Source organism: Musa acuminata, chromosome BXJ1-1, assembly GCF_036884655.1.
Source record: "Musa acuminata AAA Group cultivar baxijiao chromosome BXJ1-1, Cavendish_Baxijiao_AAA, whole genome shotgun sequence".
NCBI classification, from domain to species: domain Eukaryota; kingdom Viridiplantae; phylum Streptophyta; class Magnoliopsida; order Zingiberales; family Musaceae; genus Musa; species Musa acuminata.
The window spans coordinates 27347555-27375378 of NC_088327.1; the positions used below are offsets into that span (position 1 = coordinate 27347555).

Below are 27824 nucleotides of genomic sequence, written 5' to 3' on the forward strand. Positions count from 1 at the left end.
GTCTCAATAGCGATTCCGAGATCGTTCGAGAAAGTGTCGATGGTTTCGGCGCGAGATTGCCGTGACCGATACGCAGTCGTTGGGCTAGGGCTCGGAGAGAGCTTGCAATAGGGATTTCGAGATCGTTCGAGAAAGCGCCGACGGTTTCGTGACGGGCAAGAGGCTTCGGACGTTGATGCGCCGGCCACGACGTGCACATAGGCGAGGGACGAAGCACCCGAAACCAGTGCGATCATACCAGCACTAAAGCACCGGATCCCATAAGAACTCCGAAGTTAAGCGTGCTTGGGCGAGAGTAGTACTAGGATGGGTGACCCCCCGGGAAGTCCTCGTGTTGCACTCCTTTTTGAGTCCTGAGATACGAAACATCTCCCGTAGAGCTCCGAGACGATTGTTTTCGGACACGGAATTTGCCGTGACCGCTACGCAGTTGTTGGGCTAGGGCTGGGAGAGAGCTGGCAATAGGGATTTCGTGATCGTTCGAGAAAGCGCCGACGGTTTCGTGATGGGCAAGAGGCTTCGGACGTTGATGCGCCGGCCGCGTCGTGCACATAGGCGAGGGACGAAGCACCCGAAACCGGTGCGATCATACCAACACTAAAGCACCGGATCCCATCAGAACTCCGAAGTTAAGCGTGCTTGGGCGAGAGTAGTACTAGGATGGGTGACCCCCCGGGAAGTCCTCGTGCTGCACTCCTTTTTGCGTCTCGAGATACAAAACATCTCCCGTAGAGCTCCGAGACGATAGTTTTCGTGCACGGAATTTGTCGTGACCGCTATGCAGTCAGTATCGTGGGGCTCGGAAAGAGCTTTCCGGATTGGGGTCGCAATAGCGATTCCGAGATCGTTCGAGAAAGTGTCGATTGTTTCTGCGCGAGATTGCCGTGACCGATACGCCGTCGTTGGGCTAGGGCTCGGAGAGAGCTTGCAATAGGGATTTCGAGATCATTCGAGAAAGCGCCGACGGTTTCGTGATGGGCAAGAGGCTTCGGACGTTGATGCACCGGCCGCTACGTGCACATTGGCAAGGGACGAAGCACCCGAAACCGGTGCGATCATACCAGCACTAAAGCACCGGATCCCATCAGAACTCCGAAGTTAAGCGTGCTTGGGCGAGAGTAGTAATAGGATGGGTGACCCCCCGGGAAGTCCTCGTGTTGCACTCCTTTTTGCGTCCCGAGATACGAAACAACTCCCGTAGACCTCCGAGATGATTGTTTTCGGGCACGGAATTTGCCGTGACCGCTACGCAGTCAGTATCGTGGGGATCGGAAAGAGCTTTCCGGATTGGGGTCGCAATAGCGATTCCGAGATCGTTCGAGAAAGTGCCGATGGTTTCGGCGCGAGCTTGCCGTAACCGATACGCGGTCGTTGGGCTAGGGCTCGGAGAGAGCTTCCAATAGGGATTTCGTGATCGTTCGAGAAAGCACCGGCGGTTTCGTGACGGGCAAGAGGCTCCGGACGTTGATGCGCCGGCCGCGACGTGCACATAGGCGAGGGACGAGGCACCCGAAACCGGCGCGATCATACCAGCACTAAATCACCGGATCCCATCAGAACTCCGAAGTTAAGCGTGCTTGGGCGAGAGTAGTACTAGGATGGGTGACCCCCCGGGAAGTCCTCGTGTTGCACTCCTTTTTGCGTCCCGAGATAGGAAACATCTCCCGTAGAGCTCCGAGACGATTGTTTTCGGGCACGGAATTTGCCGTGACCGCTATGCAGTCAGTATCGTGGGGCTCGGAAAGAGCTTTCCGGATTGGGGTCGCAAAAGCGATTCCGAGATCGTTCGAGAGAGTGTCGATGATTTCGGCGCGAGCTTGCCGTGACCGATACGCAGTCGTTGGGCTAGGGCTCGGAGAGAGCATGCAAAAGGGATTTTGTAATCTTTCGAGAAAGCGCCGACGGTTTCATGACGGGCAAGAGGCTCCGGACGTTGATGCGCCGGCCGCGACGTGCACATAGGCGAGGGACGAAGCACCCGAAACCGGTGCGATCATACCAGCACTAAAGCACTGGATCCCATCAGAACTTCGAAGTTAAGCGTGCTTGGGCGAGAGTAGTACTAGGATGGGTGACCCCCCGGGAACTCCTCGTGTTGCACTCCTTTTTGCGTCCCGAGATACGAAACATCTACCGTAGAGCTCCGAGACGATTGTTTTCGGGCACAGAATTTGCCGTGACCGCTACGCAGTCAGTATCGTGGGGCTCAGAAAGAGCTTTCCGGATTGGGGTCTCAATAGCGATTCCGAGATCGTTCGAGAAAGTGTCGATGGTTTCGGCGCGAGATTGCCGTGACCGATACGCAGTCGTTGGGCTAGGGCTCGGAGAGAGCTTGCAATAGGGATTTCGAGATCGTTCGAGAAAGCGCCGACGGTTTCGTGACGGGCAAGAGGCTTCGGACGTTGATGCGCCGGCCACGACGTGCACATAGGCGAGGGACGAAGCACCCGAAACCAGTGCGATCATACCAGCACTAAAGCACCGGATCCCATAAGAACTCCGAAGTTAAGCGTGCTTGGGCGAGAGTAGTACTAGGATGGGTGACCCCCCGGGAAGTCCTCGTGTTGCACTCCTTTTTGAGTCCTGAGATACGAAACATCTCCCGTAGAGCTCCGAGACGATTGTTTTCGGACACGGAATTTGCCGTGACCGCTACGCAGTTGTTGGGCTAGGGCTGGGAGAGAGCTGGCAATAGGGATTTCGTGATCGTTCGAGAAAGCGCCGACGGTTTCGTGATGGGCAAGAGGCTTCGGACGTTGATGCGCCGGCCGCGTCGTGCACATAGGCGAGGGACGAAGCACCCGAAACCGGTGCGATCATACCAACACTAAAGCACCGGATCCCATCAGAACTCCGAAGTTAAGCGTGCTTGGGCGAGAGTAGTACTAGGATGGGTGACCCCCCGGGAAGTCCTCGTGCTGCACTCCTTTTTGCGTCTCGAGATACAAAACATCTCCCGTAGAGCTCCGAGACGATAGTTTTCGTGCACGGAATTTGTCGTGACCGCTATGCAGTCAGTATCGTGGGGCTCGGAAAGAGCTTTCCGGATTGGGGTCGCAATAGCGATTCCGAGATCGTTCGAGAAAGTGTCGATTGTTTCTGCGCGAGATTGCCGTGACCGATACGCCGTCGTTGGGCTAGGGCTCGGAGAGAGCTTGCAATAGGGATTTCGAGATCATTCGAGAAAGCGCCGACGGTTTCGTGATGGGCAAGAGGCTTCGGACGTTGATGCACCGGCCGCTACGTGCACATTGGCAAGGGACGAAGCACCCGAAACCGGTGCGATCATACCAGCACTAAAGCACCGGATCCCATCAGAACTCCGAAGTTAAGCGTGCTTGGGCGAGAGTAGTAATAGGATGGGTGACCCCCCGGGAAGTCCTCGTGTTGCACTCCTTTTTGCGTCCCGAGATACGAAACAACTCCCGTAGACCTCCGAGATGATTGTTTTCGGGCACGGAATTTGCCGTGACCGCTACGCAGTCAGTATCGTGGGGATCGGAAAGAGCTTTCCGGATTGGGGTCGCAATAGCGATTCCGAGATCGTTCGAGAAAGTGCCGATGGTTTCGGCGCGAGCTTGCCGTAACCGATACGCGGTCGTTGGGCTAGGGCTCGGAGAGAGCTTCCAATAGGGATTTCGTGATCGTTCGAGAAAGCACCGGCGGTTTCGTGACGGGCAAGAGGCTCCGGACGTTGATGCGCCGGCCGCGACGTGCACATAGGCGAGGGACGAGGCACCCGAAACCGGCGCGATCATACCAGCACTAAATCACCGGATCCCATCAGAACTCCGAAGTTAAGCGTGCTTGGGCGAGAGTAGTACTAGGATGGGTGACCCCCCGGGAAGTCCTCGTGTTGCACTCCTTTTTGCGTCCCGAGATAGGAAACATCTCCCGTAGAGCTCCGAGACGATTGTTTTCGGGCACGGAATTTGCCGTGACCGCTATGCAGTCAGTATCGTGGGGCTCGGAAAGAGCTTTCCGGATTGGGGTCGCAAAAGCGATTCCGAGATCGTTCGAGAGAGTGTCGATGATTTCGGCGCGAGCTTGCCGTGACCGATACGCAGTCGTTGGGCTAGGGCTCGGAGAGAGCATGCAAAAGGGATTTTGTAATCTTTCGAGAAAGCGCCGACGGTTTCATGACGGGCAAGAGGCTCCGGACGTTGATGCGCCGGCCGCGACGTGCACATAGGCGAGGGACGAAGCACCCGAAACCGGTGCGATCATACCAGCACTAAAGCACTGGATCCCATCAGAACTTCGAAGTTAAGCGTGCTTGGGCGAGAGTAGTACTAGGATGGGTGACCCCCCGGGAACTCCTCGTGTTGCACTCCTTTTTGCGTCCCGAGATACGAAACATCTACCGTAGAGCTCCGAGACGATTGTTTTCGGGCACAGAATTTGCCGTGACCGCTACGCAGTCAGTATCGTGGGGCTCAGAAAGAGCTTTCCGGATTGGGGTCTCAATAGCGATTCCGAGATCGTTCGAGAAAGTGTCGATGGTTTCGGCGCGAGATTGCCGTGACCGATACGCAGTCGTTGGGCTAGGGCTCGGAGAGAGCTTGCAATAGGGATTTCGAGATCGTTCGAGAAAGCGCCGACGGTTTCGTGACGGGCAAGAGGCTTCGGACGTTGATGCGCCGGCCACGACGTGCACATAGGCGAGGGACGAAGCACCCGAAACCAGTGCGATCATACCAGCACTAAAGCACCGGATCCCATAAGAACTCCGAAGTTAAGCGTGCTTGGGCGAGAGTAGTACTAGGATGGGTGACCCCCCGGGAAGTCCTCGTGTTGCACTCCTTTTTGAGTCCTGAGATACGAAACATCTCCCGTAGAGCTCCGAGACGATTGTTTTCGGACACGGAATTTGCCGTGACCGCTACGCAGTTGTTGGGCTAGGGCTGGGAGAGAGCTGGCAATAGGGATTTCGTGATCGTTCGAGAAAGCGCCGACGGTTTCGTGACGGGCAAGAGGCTTCGGACGTTGATGCGCCGGCCGCGTCGTGCACATAGGCGAGGGACGAAGCACCCGAAACCGGTGCGATCATACCAACACTAAAGCACCGGATCCCATCAGAACTCCGAAGTTAAGCGTGCTTGGGCGAGAGTAGTACTAGGATGGGTGACCCCCCGGGAAGTCCTCGTGCTGCACTCCTTTTTGCGTCTCGAGATACAAAACATCTCCCGTAGAGCTCCGAGACGATAGTTTTCGTGCACGGAATTTGTCGTGACCGCTATGCAGTCAGTATCGTGGGGCTCGGAAAGAGCTTTCCGGATTGGGGTCGCAATAGCGATTCCGAGATCGTTCGAGAAAGTGTCGATTGTTTCTGCGCGAGATTGCCGTGACCGATACGCCGTCGTTGGGCTAGGGCTCGGAGAGAGCTTGCAATAGGGATTTCGAGATCATTCGAGAAAGCGCCGACGGTTTCGTGATGGGCAAGAGGCTTCGGACGTTGATGCACCGGCCGCTACGTGCACATTGGCAAGGGACGAAGCACCCGAAACCGGTGCGATCATACCAGCACTAAAGCACCGGATCCCATCAGAACTCCGAAGTTAAGCGTGCTTGGGCGAGAGTAGTAATAGGATGGGTGACCCCCCGGGAAGTCCTCGTGTTGCACTCCTTTTTGCGTCCCGAGATACGAAACAACTCCCGTAGACCTCCGAGATGATTGTTTTCGGGCACGGAATTTGCCGTGACCGCTACGCAGTCAGTATCGTGGGGATCGGAAAGAGCTTTCCGGATTGGGGTCGCAATAGCGATTCCGAGATCGTTCGAGAAAGTGCCGATGGTTTCGGCGCGAGCTTGCCGTAACCGATACGCGGTCGTTGGGCTAGGGCTCGGAGAGAGCTTCCAATAGGGATTTCGTGATCGTTCGAGAAAGCACCGGCGGTTTCGTGACGGGCAAGAGGCTCCGGACGTTGATGCGCCGGCCGCGACGTGCACATAGGCGAGGGACGAGGCACCCGAAACCGGCGCGATCATACCAGCACTAAATCACCGGATCCCATCAGAACTCCGAAGTTAAGCGTGCTTGGGCGAGAGTAGTACTAGGATGGGTGACCCCCCGGGAAGTCCTCGTGTTGCACTCCTTTTTGCGTCCCGAGATAGGAAACATCTCCCGTAGAGCTCCGAGACGATTGTTTTCGGGCACGGAATTTGCCGTGACCGCTATGCAGTCAGTATCGTGGGGCTCGGAAAGAGCTTTCCGGATTGGGGTCGCAAAAGCGATTCCGAGATCGTTCGAGAGAGTGTCGATGATTTCGGCGCGAGCTTGCCGTGACCGATACGCAGTCGTTGGGCTAGGGCTCGGAGAGAGCATGCAAAAGGGATTTTGTAATCTTTCGAGAAAGCGCCGACGGTTTCATGACGGGCAAGAGGCTCCGGACGTTGATGCGCCGGCCGCGACGTGCACATAGGCGAGGGACGAAGCACCCGAAACCGGTGCGATCATACCAGCACTAAAGCACTGGATCCCATCAGAACTTCGAAGTTAAGCGTGCTTGGGCGAGAGTAGTACTAGGATGGGTGACCCCCCGGGAACTCCTCGTGTTGCACTCCTTTTTGCGTCCCGAGATACGAAACATCTACCGTAGAGCTCCGAGACGATTGTTTTCGGGCACAGAATTTGCCGTGACCGCTACGCAGTCAGTATCGTGGGGCTCAGAAAGAGCTTTCCGGATTGGGGTCTCAATAGCGATTCCGAGATCGTTCGAGAAAGTGTCGATGGTTTCGGCGCGAGATTGCCGTGACCGATACGCAGTCGTTGGGCTAGGGCTCGGAGAGAGCTTGCAATAGGGATTTCGAGATCGTTCGAGAAAGCGCCGACGGTTTCGTGACGGGCAAGAGGCTTCGGACGTTGATGCGCCGGCCACGACGTGCACATAGGCGAGGGACGAAGCACCCGAAACCAGTGCGATCATACCAGCACTAAAGCACCGGATCCCATAAGAACTCCGAAGTTAAGCGTGCTTGGGCGAGAGTAGTACTAGGATGGGTGACCCCCCGGGAAGTCCTCGTGTTGCACTCCTTTTTGAGTCCTGAGATACGAAACATCTCCCGTAGAGCTCCGAGACGATTGTTTTCGGACACGGAATTTGCCGTGACCGCTACGCAGTTGTTGGGCTAGGGCTGGGAGAGAGCTGGCAATAGGGATTTCGTGATCGTTCGAGAAAGCGCCGACGGTTTCGTGACGGGCAAGAGGCTTCGGACGTTGATGCGCCGGCCGCGTCGTGCACATAGGCGAGGGACGAAGCACCCGAAACCGGTGCGATCATACCAGCACTAAAGCACCGGATCCCATCAGAACTCCGAAGTTAAGCGTGCTTGGGCGAGAGTAGTACTAGGATGGGTGACCCCCCGGGAAGTCCTCGTGCTGCACTCCTTTTTGCGTCTCGAGATACAAAACATCTCCCGTAGAGCTCCGAGACGATAGTTTTCGTGCATGGAATTTGTCGTGACCGCTATGCAGTCAGTATCGTGGGGCTCGGAAAGAGCTTTCCGGATTGGGGTCGCAATAGCGATTCCGAGATCGTTCGAGAAAGTGTCGATTGTTTCTGCGCGAGATTGCCGTGACCGATACGCCGTCGTTGGGCTAGGGCTCGGAGAGAGCTTGCAATAGGGATTTCGAGATCATTCGAGAAAGCGCCGACGGTTTCGTGATGGGCAAGAGGCTTCGGACGTTGACGCACCGGCCGCTACGTGCACATAGGCAAGGGACGAAGCACCCGAAACCGGTGCGATCATACCAGCACTAAAGCACCGGATCCCATCAGAACTCCGAAGTTAAGCGTGCTTGGGCGAGAGTAGTAATAGGATGGGTGACCCCCCGGGAAGTCCTCGTGTTGCACTCCTTTTTGCGTCCCGAGATACGAAACAACTCCCGTAGACCTCCGAGATGATTGTTTTCGGGCACGGAATTTGCCGTGACCGCTACGCAGTCAGTATCGTGGGGATCGGAAAGAGCTTTCCGGATTGGGGTCGCAATAGCGATTCCGAGATCGTTCGAGAAAGTGCCGATGGTTTCGGCGCGAGCTTGCCGTAACCGATACGCGGTCGTTGGGCTAGGGCTCGGAGAGAGCTTCCAATAGGGATTTCGTGATCGTTCGAGAAAGCACCGGCGGTTTCGTGACGGGCAAGAGGCTCCGGACGTTGATGCGCCGGCCGCGACGTGCACATAGGCGAGGGACGAGGCACCCGAAACCGGCGCGATCATACCAGCACTAAATCACCGGATCCCATCAGAACTCCGAAGTTAAGCGTGCTTGGGCGAGAGTAGTACTAGGATGGGTGACCCCCCGGGAAGTCCTCGTGTTGCACTCCTTTTTGCGTCCCGAGATAGGAAACATCTCCCGTAGAGCTCCGAGACGATTGTTTTCGGGCACGGAATTTGCCGTGACCGCTATGCAGTCAGTATCGTGGGGCTCGGAAAGAGCTTTCCGGATTGGGGTCGCAAAAGCGATTCCGAGATCGTTCGAGAGAGTGTCGATGATTTCGGCGCGAGCTTGCCGTGACCGATACGCAGTCGTTGGGCTAGGGCTCGGAGAGAGCATGCAAAAGGGATTTTGTAATCTTTCGAGAAAGCGCCGACGGTTTCATGACGGGCAAGAGGCTCCGGACGTTGATGCGCCGGCCGCGACGTGCACATAGGCGAGGGACGAAGCACCCGAAACCGGTGCGATCATACCAGCACTAAAGCACTGGATCCCATCAGAACTTCGAAGTTAAGCGTGCTTGGGCGAGAGTAGTACTAGGATGGGTGACCCCCCGGGAACTCCTCGTGTTGCACTCCTTTTTGCGTCCCGAGATACGAAACATCTACCGTAGAGCTCCGAGACGATTGTTTTCGGGCACAGAATTTGCCGTGACCGCTACGCAGTCAGTATCGTGGGGCTCAGAAAGAGCTTTCCGGATTGGGGTCTCAATAGCGATTCCGAGATCGTTCGAGAAAGTGTCGATGGTTTCGGCGCGAGATTGCCGTGACCGATACGCAGTCGTTGGGCTAGGGCTCGGAGAGAGCTTGCAATAGGGATTTCGAGATCGTTCGAGAAAGCGCCGACGGTTTCGTGACGGGCAAGAGGCTTCGGACGTTGATGCGCCGGCCACGACGTGCACATAGGCGAGGGACGAAGCACCCGAAACCAGTGCGATCATACCAGCACTAAAGCACCGGATCCCATAAGAACTCCGAAGTTAAGCGTGCTTGGGCGAGAGTAGTACTAGGATGGGTGACCCCCCGGGAAGTCCTCGTGTTGCACTCCTTTTTGAGTCCTGAGATACGAAACATCTCCCGTAGAGCTCCGAGACGATTGTTTTCGGACACGGAATTTGCCGTGACCGCTACGCAGTTGTTGGGCTAGGGCTGGGAGAGAGCTGGCAATAGGGATTTCGTGATCGTTCGAGAAAGCGCCGACGGTTTCGTGACGGGCAAGAGGCTTCGGACGTTGATGCGCCGGCCGCGTCGTGCACATAGGCGAGGGACGAAGCACCCGAAACCGGTGCGATCATACCAGCACTAAAGCACCGGATCCCATCAGAACTCCGAAGTTAAGCGTGCTTGGGCGAGAGTAGTACTAGGATGGGTGACCCCCCGGGAAGTCCTCGTGCTGCACTCCTTTTTGCGTCTCGAGATACAAAACATCTCCCGTAGAGCTCCGAGACGATAGTTTTCGTGCACGGAATTTGTCGTGACCGCTATGCAGTCAGTATCGTGGGGCTCGGAAAGAGCTTTCCGGATTGGGGTCGCAATAGCGATTCCGAGATCGTTCGAGAAAGTGTCGATTGTTTCTGCGCGAGATTGCCGTGACCGATACGCCGTCGTTGGGCTAGGGCTCGGAGAGAGCTTGCAATAGGGATTTCGAGATCATTCGAGAAAGCGCCGACGGTTTCGTGATGGGCAAGAGGCTTCGGACGTTGATGCACCGGCCGCTACGTGCACATAGGCAAGGGACGAAGCACCCGAAACCGGTGCGATCATACCAGCACTAAAGCACCGGATCCCATCAGAACTCCGAAGTTAAGCGTGCTTGGGCGAGAGTAGTAATAGGATGGGTGACCCCCCGGGAAGTCCTCGTGTTGCACTCCTTTTTGCGTCCCGAGATACGAAACAACTCCCGTAGACCTCCGAGATGATTGTTTTCGGGCACGGAATTTGCCGTGACCGCTACGCAGTCAGTATCGTGGGGATCGGAAAGAGCTTTCCGGATTGGGGTCGCAATAGCGATTCCGAGATCGTTCGAGAAAGTGCCGATGGTTTCGGCGCGAGCTTGCCGTAACCGATACGCGGTCGTTGGGCTAGGGCTCGGAGAGAGCTTCCAATAGGGATTTCGTGATCGTTCGAGAAAGCACCGGCGGTTTCGTGACGGGCAAGAGGCTCCGGACGTTGATGCGCCGGCCGCGACGTGCACATAGGCGAGGGACGAGGCACCCGAAACCGGCGCGATCATACCAGCACTAAATCACCGGATCCCATCAGAACTCCGAAGTTAAGCGTGCTTGGGCGAGAGTAGTACTAGGATGGGTGACCCCCCGGGAAGTCCTCGTGTTGCACTACTTTTTGCGTCCCGAGATACGAAACATCTCCCGTAGACCTCCGAGATGATTGTTTTCGGGCACGGAATTTGCCGTGACCGCTACGCAGTCAGTATCGTGGGGCTCGGAAAGAGCTTTCCGGATTGGGGTCGCAATAGCGATTCCGAGATCGTTCGAGAAAGTGCCGATGGTTTCGGCGCGAGCTTGCCGTGACCAATTCGCGGTCGTTGGGCTAGGGCTCGGAGAGAGCTTCCAATAGGGATTTCGTGATCGTTCGAGAAAGCACCGGCGGTTTCGTGACGGGCAAGAGGCTCCGGACGTTGATGCGCCGGCCGCGACGTGCACATAGGCGAGGGACGAGGCACCCGAAACCGGCGCGATCATACCAGCACTAAATCACCGGATCCCATCAGAACTCCGAAGTTAAGCGTGCTTGGGCGAGAGTAGTACTAGGATGGGTGACCCCCCGGGAAGTCCTCATGTTGCACTACTTTTTGCGTCCCGAGATACGAAACATCTCCCGTAGAGCTCCGAGACGATTGTTTTAGGGCACGAAATTTGCCGTGACCGCTACGCTGTCAGTATCGTGGGGCTCAGAAAGAGCTTTCCGGATTGGGGTCGCAATAGCGATTCCGAGATCGTTCGAGAAAGTGTCGATGTTTCGGCGCGAGATTGTCGTGACCGATACGCAGTCGTTGGGCTAGGGCTCGGAGAGAGCTTGCAATAGGGATTTCGTGATCGTTCGAGAAAGCACCGACGGTTTCGTGACGGGCAAGAGGCTTCGGACGTTGATGCGCCGGCCGCGACGTGCACATAGGCGAGGGACGAAGCACCCGAAACCGATGCAATCATACCAGCACTAAAGCACCGGATCCTATAAGAACTCCGAAGTTAAGCGTGCTTGGGCGAGAGTAGTACTAGGATGGGTGCCCACTTGTTACCCATGGGTCCCAAGCAGTTGGACATGGGATCGACTGGGATCACAAAGACACTCCTTATGTACATGGCAGGCCCTTCTCAATAAACTACCTACAATAGACAATATGAAAAGAAGAGGTATCTATCATGTTAACCGATGCTCCCTTTGTTTGCAACAAGAAGAAACTGTTGACCACCTCTATTTCGCTTGTGATTATACAAAATGGATATGGAAGGAGATTCTCCAGCGATTTGAACTCAATAGACTGCCGCAACCAAACTTGCATCAAGAACTAGGCGACCTTATGCAATGTTTCTCAAGAAAAGGGCCTCTTACACAACTGGCAAAGGTTACTTTCAGATGCGCTATTTGGTGGATGTGGAAGGAGAGATGTAATAGAATCTTTGAATATCAACACACAAACAATGCTCAGCTCTTGAAAGAGATTATTAGAGACTCAAGATCCTGTATGGAGCATTATCTCAAAACCGAGCACTTCACCCGAAGAGAAAAAGATATTTTTATCAAATTTAATTTTGCTATTAGCTAAAGATATTGGGAATGATGCCAAATAATGTACCCACAGGTAGTTATAGTCTACAGCATGTGAAGTCATAACTATCGCATTCGCACTCTATGAGTTACTTGGCTTTGTCTATGACTTGTATAGATAAAGCTAGTTGTAGAAACTTTACACATAATCAATTTACTTTTTTACTTACCAAAAAAGTACTAGGATGGGTGACACCTCGGGATGTCCTCGTGTTGCACTCCTTTTTGCATCCCGAGATACGAAACATCTCCCGTAGAGCTCCGAGACGATTGTTTTCGGGCACGAAATTTACCGTGATAGCTACGCATTCGTTGGGCTAGGGCTCGGAGAGAGCTTGCAATAGGGATTTCGTGATCGTTCGAGAAAGCGCCGACGGTTTCGTGACGGGCAAGAGGATTCGGACGTTGATGCGCCGACCGCGACGTGCACATAGGCGAGGGACGAAGCACCCGAAACCGGTGCGATCATACCAGCACTAAAGCTCCGGATCCCATCAGAACTCCGAAGTTAAGCGTGCTTGGGCGAGAGTAGTACTAGGATGGGTGACCCCCCGGGAAGTCCTCGTGTTGCATTACTTTTTGCGTCCCGAGATACGAAACATCTCCCGTAGAGCTCCGAGACGATAGTTTTCGGGCACGGAATTTGCCGTGACTGCTACGCAGTCAGAATCGTGGGGCTCGGAAAGAGCTTTCCGGATTGGGGTAGCAATAGCGATTCCGTGATCGTTCGAGAAAGTGTCAATGGTTTCGGCGCGAGCTTGCCGTGACCGATACATAGTCGTTGGGCTAGGGCTCGGAGAGAGCTTGCAATAGGGATTCGTAATCTTTCGAGAAAGCGCCGACGGTTTCTTGAAGAGCAAGAGGCTCCGGACGTTGATGCGCCGGCCGCGACGTGCACATAGGCGAGGGACGAAGCACCCGAAACCGTTGCGATCATACCAGCACTAAAGCATCGGATCCCATAAGAACGCCGAAGTTAAGCGTGCTTGGGCGAGAGTAGTACTAGGATGGGTGACCCCCCGGGAAGTCATCGTGTTGCACTCCTTTTTGCATCCCGAGATACGAAACATCTCCCGTAGAGCTCCGAGACGATTATTTTCGGGCACTGAATTTGCCGTGAACGCTACGCAGTCGTTGGGCAAGGGCTCGGAGAGAGCTTGCAATAGGGATTTCGTGATCGTTCGAGAAAGCGCCGACGGTTTCGTGACGGGCAAGAGGCTTCGGACGTTGATGCGCCGGCCGCGACGTGCACATAGGCGAGGGACGAAGCACCCGAAACCGGTGCGATCATACTAGCACTAAAGCACTGGATCCCATCAGAACTCCGAAGTTAAGCGTGCTTGGGCGAGAGTAGAACTAGGATGGGTGACCCCCCGGGAAGTCCTCGTGTTGCACTCTTTTTTGTGTCCCGAGATACGAAACATCTCCCGTAGAGCTCCGAAACGATCGTTTTCGGGCACGGAATTTGCCGTGACCGCTACGCAGTCGGTATCGTGGGGCTCGGAAAGAGCTTTCCGGATTGGGGTCGCAATAGCGATTCCGAGATCGTTCGAGAAAGTGTCGATGGTTTCGGCGCGAGCTTGCCGTGACCAATACGCAGTCGTTGGGCTAGGGCTCGGAGAGAGCTTGCAATAGTGATTTCGTAATCTTTCGAGAAAGCGCCGACGGTTTCGTGACGGGCAAGAGGCTCCGGACGTTGATGCGCCGGCCGCGACTTGCACATAGGCGAGGGACGAAGCACCCGAAACCGGTGCGATCATACCAGCACTAAAGCACCGGATCCCATCAGAACTCCGAAGTTAAGCGTGCTTGGGCGAGAGTAGTACTAGGATGGGTGACCCCCCGGGAAGCCCTCGTGTTGCACTCCTTTTTGCGTCCCGAGATACGAAACATCTCCCGTAGAGCTCCGAGACGATTGTTTTCGGGCACGGAATTTGCCGTGACCGCTACGCTGTCAGTATCGTGGGGCTCAGAAAGAGCTTTCCGGATTGGGGTCGCAATAGCGATTCCGAGATCGTTCGAGAAAGTGTCGATGGTTTCGGCACGAGCTTGCCGTGACCGATACGCTGTCGTTGGGCTAGGGCTCGGAGAGAGCTTGCAATAGGGATTTCGTGATCGTTCGAGAAAGCGCCGACGGTTTCGTGACGGGCAAGAGGCTTCGGACGTTAATGCGCCGGCCGCGACGTGCACATAGGCGAGGGACGAAGCACCCGAAACCGGTGCGATCATACAAGCAGTAAAGCACCGGATCCCATCAGAACTCCGAAGTTAAGCGTGCTTGGGCGAGAGTAGTACTAGGATGGGTGACCCCCCGGTAAGTCCTCGTGTTGCACTCCTTTTTGCGTCCCGAGATACGAAACATTTCCCGTAGACTACCGAGACGATTTTTTTGGGGCACGGAATTTGCCGTGACCGCTACGCAATCAGTATCGTGGGGCTCGGAAAGAGCTTTCCGGATTCGGGTCGCATTAGCGATTCCGAGATCGTTCGAGAAAGTGTCGATGGTTTCGGCGCGAGTTTGTCGTGACCGATACGCAGTCGTTGGGCTAGGGCTCGGATAGAGCTTGCAATAGGGATTTCGTGATTTTTCAAGAAAGCGCCGACGGTTTTGTGACGGGCAAGAGGCTTCGGACGTTCATGCACCGGCCGCGACATGCACATAGCCGAGGGACGAAGCACCCGAAACCGGTGCGATCATACAAGCAGTAAAGCACCGGATCCCATCAGAACTCCGAAGTTAAGCGTGCTTGGGCGAGAGTAGTACTAGGATGGGTGACCCCCCGGTAAGTCCTCGTGTTGCACTCCTTTTTGCGTCCCGAGATACGAAACATCTCCCGTAGAGCTCCGAGACGAGAGTTTTCGGGCACGGAATTTGCCGTGACCGCTACGCATTCAGTATCGTGGGGCTCGGAAAGAGCTTTCTGGATTCGGGTCATAATAGCGATTCCGAGATCGTTCGAGAAAGTGTCGATGGTTTCGGCGCGAGCTTGCCGTGACCAATACGCAGTCGTTGGGCTAGGGCTCGGAGAGAGCTTGCAATAGTGATTTCGTAATCTTTCGAGAAAGCGCCGACGGTTTCGTGACGGGCAAGAGGCTCCGGACGTTGATGCGCTGGCCGCGACTTGCACATAGGCGAGGGACGAAGCACCCGAAACCGGTGCGATCATACCAGCACTAAAGCACCGGATCCCATCAGAACTCCGAAGTTAAGCGTGCTTGGGTGAGAGTAGTACTAGGATGGGTGACCCCCCGGGAAGCCCTCGTGTTGCACTCCTTTTTGCGTCCCGAGATACGAAACATCTCCCGTAGAGCTCCGAGACGATTGTTTTCGGGCACGGAATTTGCCGTGACCGCTACGCTGCCAGTATCGTGGGGCTCAGAAAGAGCTTTCCGGATTGGGGTCGCAATAGCGATTCCGAGATCGTTCGAGAAAGTGTCGATGGTTTCGGCGCGAGATTGTCATGACCGATACGCAGTCGTTGGACTAGGGCTCGGAGAGAGCTTGCAATAGGGATTTCGTGATCGTTCGAGAAAGCGCCGACGGTTTCGTGACGGGCAAGAGGCTTCGGACGTTAATGCGCCGGCCGCGACGTGCACATAGGAGAGGGACGAAGCACCCGAAACCGGTGCGATCATACAAGCAGTAAAGCACCGGATCCCATCAGAACTCCGAAGTTAAGCGTGCTTGGGCGAGAGTAGTACTAGGATGGGTGACCCCCCGGTAAGTCCTCGTGTTGCACTCCTTTTTGCGTCTCGAGATACGAAACATTTCCCGTAGACTACCGTGACGATTTTTTTAGGGCACGGAATTTGCCGTGACCGCTACGCAATCAGTATCGTGGGGCTCGGAAAGAGCTTTCCGGATTCGGGTCGCAATAGCGATTTCCGAGATCGTTCGAGAAAGTGTCGATGGTTTCGGCGCGAGTTTGCCGTGACCGATACGCAGTCGTTGGGCTAGGGCTCGGAGAGAGCTTGCAATAGGGATTTCGTGATTTTTCAAGAAAGCGCCGACGGTTTTGTGACGGGCAAGAGGCTTCGGACGTTCATGCGCCGGCCGCGACGTGCACATAGTCGATATTTCTCTAGTGAATCTGCCCCTGCATTCTTCGGGATTAAAGAAATAAAAGTACAATTCATCTCTCTAAGAATTTGACCTGAAGAGAAAAAATGTTGGCAAGCCTTGATCACATCATTTCCAATAATAGACCAAGAAGTTTGGTAAAATTCAGCTGGAAATCCATCTGGACCTGGGCTTTTGTGCTTTAGTGACTTAAAGACAACACATACAATTTCGTCGTCTGTAATTGGGGCATTGAGGATTGAAATAGCTTCCGAATCAAGTTTTCTAGTCGGCTTCACATGAATGTTATTAGTTTTCCCAGCTTGATTGAGTAAGGAATAAAAAAATTGCTCTGTGTGTGCTTTAACCTCATCTAAATTCTCAATAAGAGTATCATCTTTGTCTCTGCATTTGCTGATACGGTTAACAGCCCTTCGAGTAGCAATTGAAGCATAGAAAAATTTAGTATTGGAATCTCCTAGTGTAAGCCAATGCTGTCGAGACTTCTGCTTTGCAAAGCTTTCCTCCTGTTTTAAGGCTTGCATGAAGTTATTTCTAGCTTCTGTCTCTTTGTAGATAATATTCTCATCATTTGGCTGAAGTTGCAGCTCATATTGCAATGACATTAGTTCCTTCCTGCAAAATTGAACTGTGGTGGTAATATTGCCAATGGTATTTTTATTCCACTCCTTTAGTGCTGCTTTACAGGCTTTGAGCTTTTGACATATGATGTAAGGGGGGGATCCATGCACGTTAACATTCCAAGCAGATCTGATAACATCAAGAAATTGAGGATGAGTACTCCACATGTTAAAGAATCTAAATGGTTTCTTGCCTCTTGGTGTCGCTTTGTCTGCGTGTATATACATTAAAGAATGGTCAGAAAACAAAGGAGCACCATACTCAAGAAGTGAATCTGGGTAAACTGTTAACCATTCATGATTAATCAAACACCTATCAAGTCGAGCCATTATTTTTCTGTTAGCTGCACCTTAATTACTCCAGGAGAGCCAATTACCCACAGATTTCATATCAAACAAAGCTGCAGTGTCAATGTAATCATTAAAACTTTGAAGCTGGCTTTCTGAAAGTTGTCTACCCCCCTCTTTTTCATTTGTGTACCGAACAGTATTAAAGTCTCCAAGAACAATCCAAGGTACATTGAGACAGCCATTTGCAATATTAGTCAGGTCAAACCAAAGAGTATTTCTTTCTTGCATACTATTTGAAGCATATATACCAGTGAAATTGAATTAACAGCCATTCTTTTTGTCCTCTACCTTAAGATGAATGAATTGATCAGTAGCAGAAATAAACCAAGCATTAATAGAGTTAGGATGCCATAAGACCCATATTCTACCAAAAGTTTCATTTGAGTCATTGGTAAACAGTTCTGCGTCCGGCCATATTAAATTCTTTTGAGCTTGAATGCGCGATTGTTTAATTTTCGTTTCTACTAGAATAACAATATCACATGCGGTAGACTTGATTATTCTGTTGAGCTCCCGACATTTCTCCGGCTTATTAAGTCCGCGAACATTCCAACTATAGGCTATCTAACTCCAAACGGACATCAGGAGACCAGCGTCGTAGAATCATTGGATGGCCGCGAATAGTCCAGAATCCTTCGAGAACCCGTTGTAAATCTTCTTCAGAGTATAGCTTGCAAACAAAGAATCCGTTCTCCAGCATATGAAGATCAAATGACGATATTCCCCATCGAGTTTTGATAAATGATGATAGTGGGAAATAAGATGTTTTGAGACCTACCACATAGCCAACAATCGCCATAGACCATGTCTCAATAAGCTCTGCTGAATCAGCAGTCTCGTATACAGCAATCTTCTTATCAGCCTGAACTTCTGGAGTAAAGAATTCCAAGCTTAGATCCGGACTTCCAACCGGAGCCTTGAAGAGGCTAGTCCAAGGCCTAGGGTCACTGGAAATGAGGGCAGGCTGCCGCGATCTAGAGCGCGACCTACTTCGATGCTGTTTCGTCGAAGGAGTTTCTCTCTAGAGAGGATATGGAGGAGGAGCCAATTGAGGGGTAACGGTAGGGAGTCTTACCATCGTATCAACCCTCCCGCCACCGTCGCCAGCCCTAGGGGCCGTCGCTGCCATGTTTGATCCCTCTTCTGGTCGCGGCTATAGAATCGTCTCCATAGGGAAAAGCCAGAGATCTGGTCACCACTAGAAGCCGACGCTGCAGGAGATCCGATCACCACTACAGTAAGGGAGATCAAATCGTTACTATAGTATAGTCGCCCGTGGGAGAAAGCCAACGCTGCAGGAGTCATATCGCCCTAGGGAGATCTCGTCGCCGCTACAGTGTCGTCGTCGCTACAGTACCGTCGCTGCTACAGTGTCGTCGCCGCCGCTACAGTACCGGCGCCCTTGGGAAACAGCCGACGCTGCAGGAAATCAGATCTCCGCTACAGTGTCGTCGCCCGTCGCCCGTGGGAGAAAGCCGATGCTGCAGGAGTCAGATCGCCCTAGGGAGATCTGGCCGCCGCTACAGTGTTGTCGCCGCTACAGTGGTCGCCCTAGATCTGGCCGCCGCTACAGTGTCGTCGCCGCTACAGTGGTCGCCCTTCACCGGTGCTACTTGTACGCAAGAAGGACAGAACTTGACGAATATGCGTTGATTACCAAGCTCTCAATGGCATAATCATCAAGGACAAATACCTTATTCCAATAGCAGATGAATTGCTAGATGAAAGGGAGCACAAATCTTCACAAAGATGGACCTTTGATCCGGGTATCATCAAATATGAGTGTGCAAAGAAGACATACCGAAAACCTCCTTTTGAACACACAACAACCACTATGAATTTTTGCTTTCTTCATCAGAAGGTGGAATATCTTGGGCATATCATATCAGAGGAAGGTGTGACAGTGGACCCCTTCAAAATTAAAGCAATGCAAAACTGGCCTACCCCAAGGAACATAAAATTGCTACATGGCTTTCTGGGTTTAACAGGCTACTATCGTAAGTTCGTGAAAAACTATGAAAAGATCAATGCACCACTTACTTTCTTACTAGAAAAAGATGTCTTCCAATGGTTAAATAGAGCCTCCGTTGCCCTCGACAAACTTAAGGCAGCCATGAAGATGACGCCGGTGCTAACACTACCAGATTTCAATCAAACCTTCATTATTGAGGCCGATGCATTTGGAGTCAGAATTGGAGCCATTCTCATGCAAGATGGTCGACCACTCGCATACACTAGCAAGGAATTATCTCCCGCCCATCAAAATAAGTCAACATATGATAAGGAGATGCTCATCATTGTGCGTGCAACAACGAGGTGGAGACCCTACTTGATTGGTCGACGATTTCAAATTAAAACCGACCTTAAAAGCCTTAAGTACTTTTTGGAGCAAAAGATATCATCCCCTGAGCAGCAAAAATGGGTAACAAAACTTCTTGAATTTGATTATGAAATAACTTACAAAAAGGGGAAAGAGAATGTTCTTGTAGATGCGCTTTCGCAGCTACCCAAGCAAGCTGAAGTTTCGGCCATTTGACATCCGACCAACAACTTCCTTGAGGATATTAAGATAGAATGGCAGGAAGGTTCAAAGGCTAGTAAGAATATAAAAAAATTGGAGAAAGCACCAACCTCCGTGGCTCATTACAATTGAGACTCAAGAGAATTACACTATAAGGGATGCATTATGCTTGTGACAAATTCTACTTGCATCTTCACAAGTAGATTTTTGACAAACTTATTCCATATGCAGGGTATTAAATTAAAAAGGAGTGCGGCATATCACTCACAACCTGATGGCCAGACGAAAGTTGTAAATAGGTTCTTGTAGACAACCCAAAGCCACCCACCAAATAAGACTACCCAAGGAGAACTCCAGACCCAGCCAAGTGCCATTATTGATCGACGGATCGTGACTCCACGACGATGACCCACTAATGAAGTGCTAATACAGTGGGCGAACCTACCAATAGAAGATGCCACTTGGGAGAACTATGACGACTTGAAGATCAAATTCCCAGAATTCATGAATCATCAGCCTCGAGGACAAGGCTGATTTGAAGAGGGCGGGTCTATTAGGACACTAGCTTGGAGAGTCCTAATTAAGAGAGACATTCATGTAAAACCTACCTAAGCCGACCCCTATCAAAGAGGTGAAGAGGCTGGCTAGGGTTAGGAGGTTGTTTCTTAGAGAAGAATAAGGAGTTGTAAAGGAATAGGAGTTTTGAGTAGGAGTCCTATTGGGAGTTGGTTAGAAGTAGGAGTCTTGAGTAGGAGTCCTATTAGGAGTTGGGGTTTAGAAGCCTTATAAATAGTCATGTATTCCTCCTCTTTTCATAAGCAATAGATGAATCTTTTCTGCAGCCTTTGAGCAGCAACTTGGAGGGAGGAACCCCTATAGAGTTCCAAGGAGGCCGATCCCCTAAAAAGATCAACCCCATATTTAGAATCTTCAAGAGTTCTAACTGCATTATCTTCCTCCCATCAAAACATCTCAATATATGATAAGAAGATGCTTGCCATTGTACACGTAGTAACGAGGTGGAGACCCTACCTGATCGACCGGCGATTTCAAATTAAAACTGACCATAAAAGCCTCAAGTACTTTTTGGAGCAAAAGATATCATCCCTTGAGCAGCAAAAATGGGTAACCAAACTTCTTGGATTTGATTATGAAATTATTTACAAAAAGGGGAAAGAAAACATTGTTGCAGATGCACTCTCATGGCTACCTGAACAAGCTAAGGTTTCAGCCATCTCGCTTCCTACCACCGGTCTCCTTGAGGACATTAGGAAAGAATGGAAGAAGGATCCAGAGATCAGCAACATCATAAAAAAATTGGAGGAGGATCCAAGTGCAATAGCCCACTACACATGGGATTCGAGGGATCTATGCTACAAAGGTCGCATTGTGCTTATACCTGACTCCCCTTGCATCACAATCATCTTGCATGAAATGCACTACATACCTTCAGCAGGGCACTCTGGATTCCTAAGAACCTACAAAAGAGTGAAGCAAAATTTTTATTCGAGAGGGATGAAAAAAATTATTACTGAATATATGGCATAATGTGATGTATGTCAACAACACAAGGGTGAAACTGTAGCAAATCCAGGGAAGCTACAACCACTACCCATACCAGACTCAATGTGGACTGACATCTCCATGGACTTTATTGAAGGGCTGTCATCTTCCAAAGGTAAAAGCACGATTCTCGTGGTGGTTGATCGACTTACGAAATATGCTCATTTTTGTGCTGTGAGAAATCCCTACACTCCTGCTAGTATTGCCCAGATTTTTATAGAAAATATTGTTAAATTGCATGGGATGCCAAGGTCCATCGTAAGTGATCGTGACAGGATCTTCACTAGTAAATTTTGGACCGAGTTATTTCAGTTACAAGGCACCAAACTCAAGATGAGCACATCGTATCATCCACAAACTAACAGCCAAACAGAGGTGGTAAATAGTTGCTTAGAGACGTACCTCCGGTGTTTCGCTAGCGACCGACCAAAAGAGTGGGTGAAATGGCTTCCCTGGGCCGAATGGTGGTATAATACTACATATCATTCATCTATAAAATGTGCCCCTTATGAAGCATTGTATGGTCGACCAGCCCTTGAGATTCCAAAGTATGTAATTGGCTCGGCCAAGGTAGATCAGTTTGACCAAGAATTGATTGATAGGGACAAACTCTTACAATTGTTAAAAGATAATCACTCTACCTCTCAAGCCAGAATGAAGCAGCAAGCCGACACACGACGAAGTGAAAGAGAATTTTCAGTGTGAGATTGGGTTTATCTTCGCCAACAACCATACAAGCAACTCTCTATCAACACTCGAGCCTCCATGAAGCTATCCCCATGTTTTTATGGGCCCTATCAGATCACAGAGCGTATTGGAGTCATGGCGTACAGACTTAAATTACCTGAGGATGCCAAAATTCATCCTGTCTTCTACGTATCATGCCTAAAGCCCAAGTTGGGAGAACACGAGTCACCCCAGATCCAACTGCCCAACACAACAGAGGATGGAGTCATTCAAGCCCAACCACAAGCCATCCTCGATCGTAGGATCGTGATGCGTCGCCGACATCCCTCTACTGAAGTACTAGTGTTTTGGAATAATTTACCACTTGAAGACACCACATGGGAACCATATGAGGAGCTGAAGACCCGTTTCCCTAAGTTCATGGAATCTCAGCCTTGAGGACAAGGCTGATTTGAAGAGGGCGAGTCTGTTAGGACTCTGGCTAGGAGAGTCCTAATTGAGAGGGATATTTATGTAAAACCTACCTAAGCCGACTCTTATTAAAGAGCTGAAGAGGCCGGCTAGGGTTAGGAGGTTATTTCTTAGAGAAGAATTAGGAGTTGTAAGGGAATAGGAGTCTTAATTGGGAGTCATATTAGGAGTTGGTTAGAAGTAGGAGTCTTGAGTAGGAATCCTATTAGGAGTTAGGGTTTAGAAGCCCTATAAATAGCCATGTATTCCTCCTCTTTTCATAAGCAATAGATTAATCTTTTCTGCAGCATTTGAGTAGCAACTTGGAGGGAGGAACCCCTATAGAGTTCCAAGGAGGCCGATCCCCTAAAAAGATCAACCCCAAGTTTAGAATCTGCAAGGGTTCTAACAGTTCCTCCCTCCAAGTTGCTGCTCAAAGGCTACATAAAAAATTCATCTGTTGCTTATGAAAAGAGGAGGAATACATGGCTATTTATAGGGCTTCTAAACTCTAACTCATAATAGAATTCCTACTCAAGACTCCTACTTCTAACCAACTCCTAATATGACTCCTATTTAAGACTCTTATTCCCTTACAACTCCTAATTCTTCTCTAAGAAACAACCTCCTAACCCTAGCCGACATCTTCACCTCTTTAATAAGAGTCGGCTTAGGTAGGTTTTACATGAATGTCCCTCTCAATTAGGACTCTCATAGCTAGAGTCCTAACCTGCTTTTATTCATAGCTAAGGAATACATTAATGGAGTTGGTTGGCAGCTGTAAAGCACTTAATTTCAAAATTTCCTATGCATGAAGGGTTGTTTCATGCACTAGTATTTATTTTGGGGTTTAGGGCTTAGAAAGGATTTTAGAAAACTAAGGATATGTTAGGACTCTAGCTAGGAGAGTCCTAATTGAGAGGGATATTTATATAAACCTACCTAAGCCGACCCCTATTAAAGAGGTGAAGAGGCCGGCTAGGGTTAGGAGGTTGTTTCTTAGAGAAGAATTAGGAGTTGTAAAGGAATAGGAGTCTTGCGTAGAAGTCCTATTAGGAGTTGGTTAGAAGTAGGAGTATTTTGTAGGAGTCCTATTAGGAGTTAGGGTTTAGAAACCCTATAAATAGTCATGTATTCCTCCTCTTTTGATAAGCAATAGATGAATCTTTTCTACAGCCTTTGAGCAGCAACTTGGAGGGAGGAACTCCTATAGAGTTCCAAGGAGGCCGATCCCCTAAAGAGATCAAACCCAAGTTTAGAATCTGCAAGGTTTCTAACACCTGGTATCAGAGCAGTGTTCTTGGCGTCTCGCTGCCCTTCCACAGCCATCCATCAACCCTCCACAACCGCCCAAAGCAATTCCCACAATTGCTTAAGAGATCGTTGCCAAATTCCGCCGTCATCTCTATCACGACGGATCATCCTTTGATCTCCCCGTGAATTGTAACAGGTTCTAGTTTTCTACCTTACTACTGCTGTAATTTAGTTATCCTTATTTGAAAATCCAAAAAAAATTATTCCTATATTGCTGCATAAATTTTTCGTCATAAAGTTTTCATCTCTACGATGAAAGATACATTGCAGAATTCCAACCGTATAGCACCGTTTGTTTGATCTTGCTACTGTGTTTTTTCTATCCAAATCTCTACAAAATTTTTATGAAATCTTTGACATTTCCTAACATCATATTTCCTTTGGTTTTGTCATAAAATTCTCAATATAAACTATTGATATTTTACGTCTAATCTGCTATACTTGAAAATCTGCACTATAAAATTTCAGCCGCATAGCACTGTTTGTTTGATCTTGTTACTACGTTGTTTCTATTCAAATCTCTACGAAATTATTATGATAGCTTTAACACTTCCTGATAGTGGAATTCCCTTTGGTTTCATCAAAAAATTCTCAATATAAACCACTGATCTTTTACGTCCAGTCTGCTATACTTAAAAATCTGTGCTGCAAAAACTTTCAGCCGCATATTGTTGCCTTAACCCATCTATTCGCAATCTTTTTTGAATGAAATTTCTTATACACTTCATAGATCATCTTGGCTTCCATCTAAGATTAATCTATTCAAAATTCATCTCTAAAAATGATTTTGTGTTGCTGCAAATTGTTGAATCTCGGATTTTGATGATATAATCAATTGGTGGGTTAATTGATCTAATCCATATTATTGAGTTAAGTGTACAGGATTAACTACGATAACCAGAAAACATAAAGCAAGGATACCGGAGTCGAGCTCGATGGACGTTTAAGAGACTGAAGAATCATCGGAGATGCTGCCGGAACCAACCGAGAAGAAATCGGGAACGTGTCGGAAGTTCGCCGAAGAAATCGTCGGAGGCTCGCGGAGATCACCGAGAAGGCTCGGCTACTCGTTAAAGTCATCACAAAGATTGGGAGCTTGCAGGGAGTCCGTCGGAAGAAGTTCGTCGGAAAGCTCGCCGGAACAAGACTCGACGTTCGCGGTTAAAAAACTTACTTAGGATGTTTTTTTTGTGTTATGTAGTTCACCTGTAATTAGGATTAGGATTAAGAGATAATCCTATATCCTGGTTAGGGGCCAACTGGGCCCAAAGTCAGATTTGGTTTGGGCTAAAATTAAGCCAAACCAATGAATCAGAGAGCCAGGCGGTGGCACCGCCTGGTTGGGCGGTGACACCTCCTTGGTTGGGCGGTTGCACCGTCCAGCACCCAAGCGCTGGGCGGTGGCACCGCTTGGCTGGGCGGTGGCACCTCCAGCATCGGAAACCCTAAGAGAATTCAAATTTTGGAGCCCAAATTTGAATCCTCTTGAGGCCTATAAATACCCCTCAAATCTCAGCTGAGATTACAACTTTTGAGAAGCATTTTGATTGAGAGAAAAGTCTTAGAAAGTCTTAGCAAGTCTTGTTTTCAATTTGCTAGAGAGTTCTCCTCCTTCTTTCTTATTGAAAATTTGTAAGAGGTTGAACTGCTTGTAAAAAGTTGTAAGAGGGGTGTTTACCCTTCCATTTCAAGAGATTTGCTAGTGGAAGGTGGGAGCCTCATTGAAGAGGGGCATCGCAAGTGGAGTAGGTCATTTGACCGAACCACTCTAAAAATCGGTGTAATCTCTGGTTTGCATTTTATTATTGTCATTTACATTACTGCAAATCTTCTTACTGCTTTAGTTCCTTATTACCCTTGCTGCGCAACTTTAAGAATACGCTTTCAAGTTAAACTTTTCAAGTTCCATTCTTTTCGTACGAAAGATCTTGTTAAAATCGAAGTTTTAATCCGCTGCACTAATTCACCCCCCCCCCTCTTAGTGCCGCTCCGATCCTAACAAGTGGTATCAGAGCGAGGTTATCTCTCATATTTGGTTTAATACCCAAGAGAGATGACTTACTCCGGCATGCAAGAGGGCCACTCTATTGCACGACCACCTTTGTTTAATAAGTCGGATTACACATATTGGAAGACTCGCAGGAGGATCTTCATCATTTCTATGGACTTTGAGCTTTGGTCTATTGTTGAGAATGGATTTCAAAAATCTTCTCTTCCGATGAGCGAATGGAATGAATCGGAGAAGAAGGTTTTTGCTTTAAATGCAAAGGCTATGAATGCCTTGTTTTGTGCATTAGACAAAAACGAATTTAATCGTGTTTCAATGTGTGATTCGGCTTTTGATATTTGGAGAACTCTTGAGGTCACTCATGAAGGCACTAGCCGAGTGAAAGAGTCCAAAATCAACATCCTTGTGCACTCTTACGAACTTTTCCGAATGAAACCAAGTGAGTCCATCGGAGACATGTACACCCGGTTTATGGATGTCATCAATGGACTCAAAGCTCTTGGTAAAGATTTTACTAACTTTGAACTAGTAACTAAAATCTTAAGATCCCTCCCTAAAAGTTGGGATCCAAAAGTTACGGCCATTCAAGAGGCCAAAGACCTTAAAACATTCCCTCTTGAAGAACTCATTGGGTCTCTAATGACCTACGAAATGACATGTCAAGCTCATGACGAGCTCGAGAACCCCCTTCCAAAGAACAGGAAGGATATGACACTCAAATCACAAGAAAACCACTTGAAAGGAACATCAAGTAATGAGGACAGTGACAATGACATTGCACTTTTAACTCAAAAATTTAAAAAATATTTAAGAACGAATAAATTTAAAAATAATATAAAAAATAAATTTGAACAAAAGAAGGACCAAGTGATTTGCTATGAATGCAAAAAACCGGGACACTACAAGAACGATTGTCCTCAAGCCAAAAAGAGGACATCAAAGAAGAAGGCGCTCAAGGCAACATGGGATGATTCAAGCGCGTCCGAAGAAGAGGAGTCCAACACCGAGCAAGTTGCTCATTACGCGCTAATGGCTTTAGGAGAAGAGGTATGTGATTTATTTAATGAAGATTTATCTTTTGAAGAACTCTCTATCGCTTTTCATGAATTATTTGATGAATGTAGAACTGTTAGCAAGAAGTTAAGAATCTTAAAGAAAGAGCATGCTTTGCTACAAGATAAGTTTGATAGTCTTCAAACTCCTCCATGTTCTAAGTGTGAGCATTTAGAAGCAATAAAAAATGAAAATTTTCTTCTTAAGGAAACCTTAAACAAGTTTAAGGTTGGTAGCAAATGATTAGATATGATCCTTGCACACAAGGGTCACATCGCAAATAGAAATGGAATTGGATTTGTAAAAGGATTACATCAAAATCATACCACTTTCATAAAAGGACCTACATTACATGTTTCCTCTTATATGAAATACAACTTCTGTTGCAAATCCGGACATATTGCCTACAAATGTCCATTTAGGAAAATTAGTTCAAAAAAATTAATATGGGTTCCTAAAGGAACTATAAAGGATTCAAAAATAAATAACAAGGTTAGTGGATCAATTTTTGAGGCACCCAAAATCAAATGGGTACCTAAAAATCATCCTCTTTTGTAGACAAACCCACAAGCTAGGAGCAAGAGATGGTATCTCGATAGTGGATGCTCAAGACATATGACTGGAGATCCATCTCATTTCTCTATGCTCACTAGCAAAGAAGAAGGGTACGTCACCTTCGGAGACAACAACAAAGGCAAAATCATTGGCAAGGGAACTATTGGTAACAAATTTAGTTTTTCCATTGATGATGTTTTACTAGTTGATGGATTAAAACATAATCTCTTGAGTATTAGTCAACTATGCGATAAAGGTTATATCGTTAGATTTGAATCAAATATGTGCATTATTGAAAAACCAAATCATAACATGACTATGATTGCTTTAAAACAAAATAATATCTATACCATCAATCTTGATGAACTAAGTAATGAAATGTGTTTCTCCGCCGTAAATGATGATGCTTGGCTTTGGCATAGGAGATTAGGTCATGCAAGCATGAAAACAATATCGAAAATCTCATCTCAAGAATTAGTACAAGGGATTCCGAATATGAAGTTTATTAAGGATAAGGTATGCGTTGCATGTCAACTAGGCAAACAAATAAAAACAAGCTTCAAACCAAAAAATCAAATTAGCACCACTAGACCATTACAATTGATCTATTTGGACTT

At 49.2% G+C, this 27824-nt stretch overlaps 33 non-coding genes and 1 pseudogene across 33 annotated transcripts; all 34 read left to right on the forward strand.

The window, feature by feature from the left end:
- The first annotated feature begins 224 nt into the window (after positions 1 to 224).
- Positions 225 to 343, forward strand: LOC135592901 (5S ribosomal RNA). Its single transcript, XR_010479286.1, has one exon. It is a non-coding gene; the product is annotated as a 5S ribosomal RNA (ribosomal RNA).
- Positions 344 to 578: 235 nt separating this feature from the next.
- LOC135588700 (5S ribosomal RNA) lies at positions 579 to 697 on the forward strand. The gene has a single exon (XR_010476417.1). It is a non-coding gene; the product is annotated as a 5S ribosomal RNA (ribosomal RNA).
- A 350-nt stretch (positions 698 to 1047) lies between these two features.
- LOC135593652 (5S ribosomal RNA) lies at positions 1048 to 1166 on the forward strand. Its single transcript, XR_010479755.1, has one exon. It is a non-coding gene; the product is annotated as a 5S ribosomal RNA (ribosomal RNA).
- Positions 1167 to 1516: 350 nt separating this feature from the next.
- LOC135593982 (5S ribosomal RNA) lies at positions 1517 to 1635 on the forward strand. Its single transcript, XR_010479931.1, has one exon. It is a non-coding gene; the product is annotated as a 5S ribosomal RNA (ribosomal RNA).
- A 350-nt stretch (positions 1636 to 1985) lies between these two features.
- On the forward strand, positions 1986 to 2104 carry LOC135594164 (5S ribosomal RNA). The gene has a single exon (XR_010480015.1). It is a non-coding gene; the product is annotated as a 5S ribosomal RNA (ribosomal RNA).
- A 350-nt stretch (positions 2105 to 2454) lies between these two features.
- LOC135592937 (5S ribosomal RNA) lies at positions 2455 to 2573 on the forward strand. Its single transcript, XR_010479305.1, has one exon. It is a non-coding gene; the product is annotated as a 5S ribosomal RNA (ribosomal RNA).
- Positions 2574 to 2808: 235 nt separating this feature from the next.
- Positions 2809 to 2927, forward strand: LOC135588701 (5S ribosomal RNA). Its single transcript, XR_010476418.1, has one exon. It is a non-coding gene; the product is annotated as a 5S ribosomal RNA (ribosomal RNA).
- A 350-nt stretch (positions 2928 to 3277) lies between these two features.
- Positions 3278 to 3396, forward strand: LOC135593655 (5S ribosomal RNA). The gene has a single exon (XR_010479757.1). It is a non-coding gene; the product is annotated as a 5S ribosomal RNA (ribosomal RNA).
- Positions 3397 to 3746: 350 nt separating this feature from the next.
- On the forward strand, positions 3747 to 3865 carry LOC135593985 (5S ribosomal RNA). Its single transcript, XR_010479932.1, has one exon. It is a non-coding gene; the product is annotated as a 5S ribosomal RNA (ribosomal RNA).
- A 350-nt stretch (positions 3866 to 4215) lies between these two features.
- On the forward strand, positions 4216 to 4334 carry LOC135594167 (5S ribosomal RNA). Its single transcript, XR_010480016.1, has one exon. It is a non-coding gene; the product is annotated as a 5S ribosomal RNA (ribosomal RNA).
- A 350-nt stretch (positions 4335 to 4684) lies between these two features.
- On the forward strand, positions 4685 to 4803 carry LOC135592990 (5S ribosomal RNA). The gene has a single exon (XR_010479318.1). It is a non-coding gene; the product is annotated as a 5S ribosomal RNA (ribosomal RNA).
- Positions 4804 to 5038: 235 nt separating this feature from the next.
- LOC135588705 (5S ribosomal RNA) lies at positions 5039 to 5157 on the forward strand. Its single transcript, XR_010476419.1, has one exon. It is a non-coding gene; the product is annotated as a 5S ribosomal RNA (ribosomal RNA).
- A 350-nt stretch (positions 5158 to 5507) lies between these two features.
- LOC135593659 (5S ribosomal RNA) lies at positions 5508 to 5626 on the forward strand. The gene has a single exon (XR_010479758.1). It is a non-coding gene; the product is annotated as a 5S ribosomal RNA (ribosomal RNA).
- Positions 5627 to 5976: 350 nt separating this feature from the next.
- LOC135593990 (5S ribosomal RNA) lies at positions 5977 to 6095 on the forward strand. The gene has a single exon (XR_010479935.1). It is a non-coding gene; the product is annotated as a 5S ribosomal RNA (ribosomal RNA).
- Positions 6096 to 6445: 350 nt separating this feature from the next.
- Positions 6446 to 6564, forward strand: LOC135594171 (5S ribosomal RNA). Its single transcript, XR_010480017.1, has one exon. It is a non-coding gene; the product is annotated as a 5S ribosomal RNA (ribosomal RNA).
- A 350-nt stretch (positions 6565 to 6914) lies between these two features.
- LOC135593027 (5S ribosomal RNA) lies at positions 6915 to 7033 on the forward strand. The gene has a single exon (XR_010479338.1). It is a non-coding gene; the product is annotated as a 5S ribosomal RNA (ribosomal RNA).
- Positions 7034 to 7268: 235 nt separating this feature from the next.
- Positions 7269 to 7387, forward strand: LOC135593128 (5S ribosomal RNA). The gene has a single exon (XR_010479412.1). It is a non-coding gene; the product is annotated as a 5S ribosomal RNA (ribosomal RNA).
- A 350-nt stretch (positions 7388 to 7737) lies between these two features.
- Positions 7738 to 7856, forward strand: LOC135593661 (5S ribosomal RNA). Its single transcript, XR_010479760.1, has one exon. It is a non-coding gene; the product is annotated as a 5S ribosomal RNA (ribosomal RNA).
- A 350-nt stretch (positions 7857 to 8206) lies between these two features.
- On the forward strand, positions 8207 to 8325 carry LOC135593993 (5S ribosomal RNA). Its single transcript, XR_010479937.1, has one exon. It is a non-coding gene; the product is annotated as a 5S ribosomal RNA (ribosomal RNA).
- A 350-nt stretch (positions 8326 to 8675) lies between these two features.
- LOC135594174 (5S ribosomal RNA) lies at positions 8676 to 8794 on the forward strand. The gene has a single exon (XR_010480018.1). It is a non-coding gene; the product is annotated as a 5S ribosomal RNA (ribosomal RNA).
- A 350-nt stretch (positions 8795 to 9144) lies between these two features.
- Positions 9145 to 9263, forward strand: LOC135593071 (5S ribosomal RNA). Its single transcript, XR_010479385.1, has one exon. It is a non-coding gene; the product is annotated as a 5S ribosomal RNA (ribosomal RNA).
- A 235-nt stretch (positions 9264 to 9498) lies between these two features.
- On the forward strand, positions 9499 to 9617 carry LOC135593133 (5S ribosomal RNA). The gene has a single exon (XR_010479415.1). It is a non-coding gene; the product is annotated as a 5S ribosomal RNA (ribosomal RNA).
- A 350-nt stretch (positions 9618 to 9967) lies between these two features.
- LOC135593664 (5S ribosomal RNA) lies at positions 9968 to 10086 on the forward strand. The gene has a single exon (XR_010479763.1). It is a non-coding gene; the product is annotated as a 5S ribosomal RNA (ribosomal RNA).
- Positions 10087 to 10436: 350 nt separating this feature from the next.
- Positions 10437 to 10555, forward strand: LOC135593841 (5S ribosomal RNA). The gene has a single exon (XR_010479849.1). It is a non-coding gene; the product is annotated as a 5S ribosomal RNA (ribosomal RNA).
- Positions 10556 to 10905: 350 nt separating this feature from the next.
- Positions 10906 to 11024, forward strand: LOC135590119 (5S ribosomal RNA). Its single transcript, XR_010477531.1, has one exon. It is a non-coding gene; the product is annotated as a 5S ribosomal RNA (ribosomal RNA).
- Positions 11025 to 11373: 349 nt separating this feature from the next.
- On the forward strand, positions 11374 to 11490 carry LOC135592608 (5S ribosomal RNA; annotated as a pseudogene).
- Positions 11491 to 12461: 971 nt separating this feature from the next.
- LOC135593091 (5S ribosomal RNA) lies at positions 12462 to 12580 on the forward strand. Its single transcript, XR_010479396.1, has one exon. It is a non-coding gene; the product is annotated as a 5S ribosomal RNA (ribosomal RNA).
- Positions 12581 to 12929: 349 nt separating this feature from the next.
- LOC135592419 (5S ribosomal RNA) lies at positions 12930 to 13048 on the forward strand. The gene has a single exon (XR_010479039.1). It is a non-coding gene; the product is annotated as a 5S ribosomal RNA (ribosomal RNA).
- Positions 13049 to 13283: 235 nt separating this feature from the next.
- On the forward strand, positions 13284 to 13402 carry LOC135590958 (5S ribosomal RNA). The gene has a single exon (XR_010478367.1). It is a non-coding gene; the product is annotated as a 5S ribosomal RNA (ribosomal RNA).
- Positions 13403 to 13752: 350 nt separating this feature from the next.
- Positions 13753 to 13871, forward strand: LOC135594007 (5S ribosomal RNA). Its single transcript, XR_010479950.1, has one exon. It is a non-coding gene; the product is annotated as a 5S ribosomal RNA (ribosomal RNA).
- A 350-nt stretch (positions 13872 to 14221) lies between these two features.
- Positions 14222 to 14340, forward strand: LOC135592262 (5S ribosomal RNA). Its single transcript, XR_010478971.1, has one exon. It is a non-coding gene; the product is annotated as a 5S ribosomal RNA (ribosomal RNA).
- Positions 14341 to 14690: 350 nt separating this feature from the next.
- LOC135592269 (5S ribosomal RNA) lies at positions 14691 to 14809 on the forward strand. The gene has a single exon (XR_010478974.1). It is a non-coding gene; the product is annotated as a 5S ribosomal RNA (ribosomal RNA).
- A 350-nt stretch (positions 14810 to 15159) lies between these two features.
- On the forward strand, positions 15160 to 15278 carry LOC135593154 (5S ribosomal RNA). Its single transcript, XR_010479428.1, has one exon. It is a non-coding gene; the product is annotated as a 5S ribosomal RNA (ribosomal RNA).
- A 350-nt stretch (positions 15279 to 15628) lies between these two features.
- LOC135592274 (5S ribosomal RNA) lies at positions 15629 to 15747 on the forward strand. The gene has a single exon (XR_010478975.1). It is a non-coding gene; the product is annotated as a 5S ribosomal RNA (ribosomal RNA).
- Positions 15748 to 27824: the final 12077 nt, after the last annotated feature.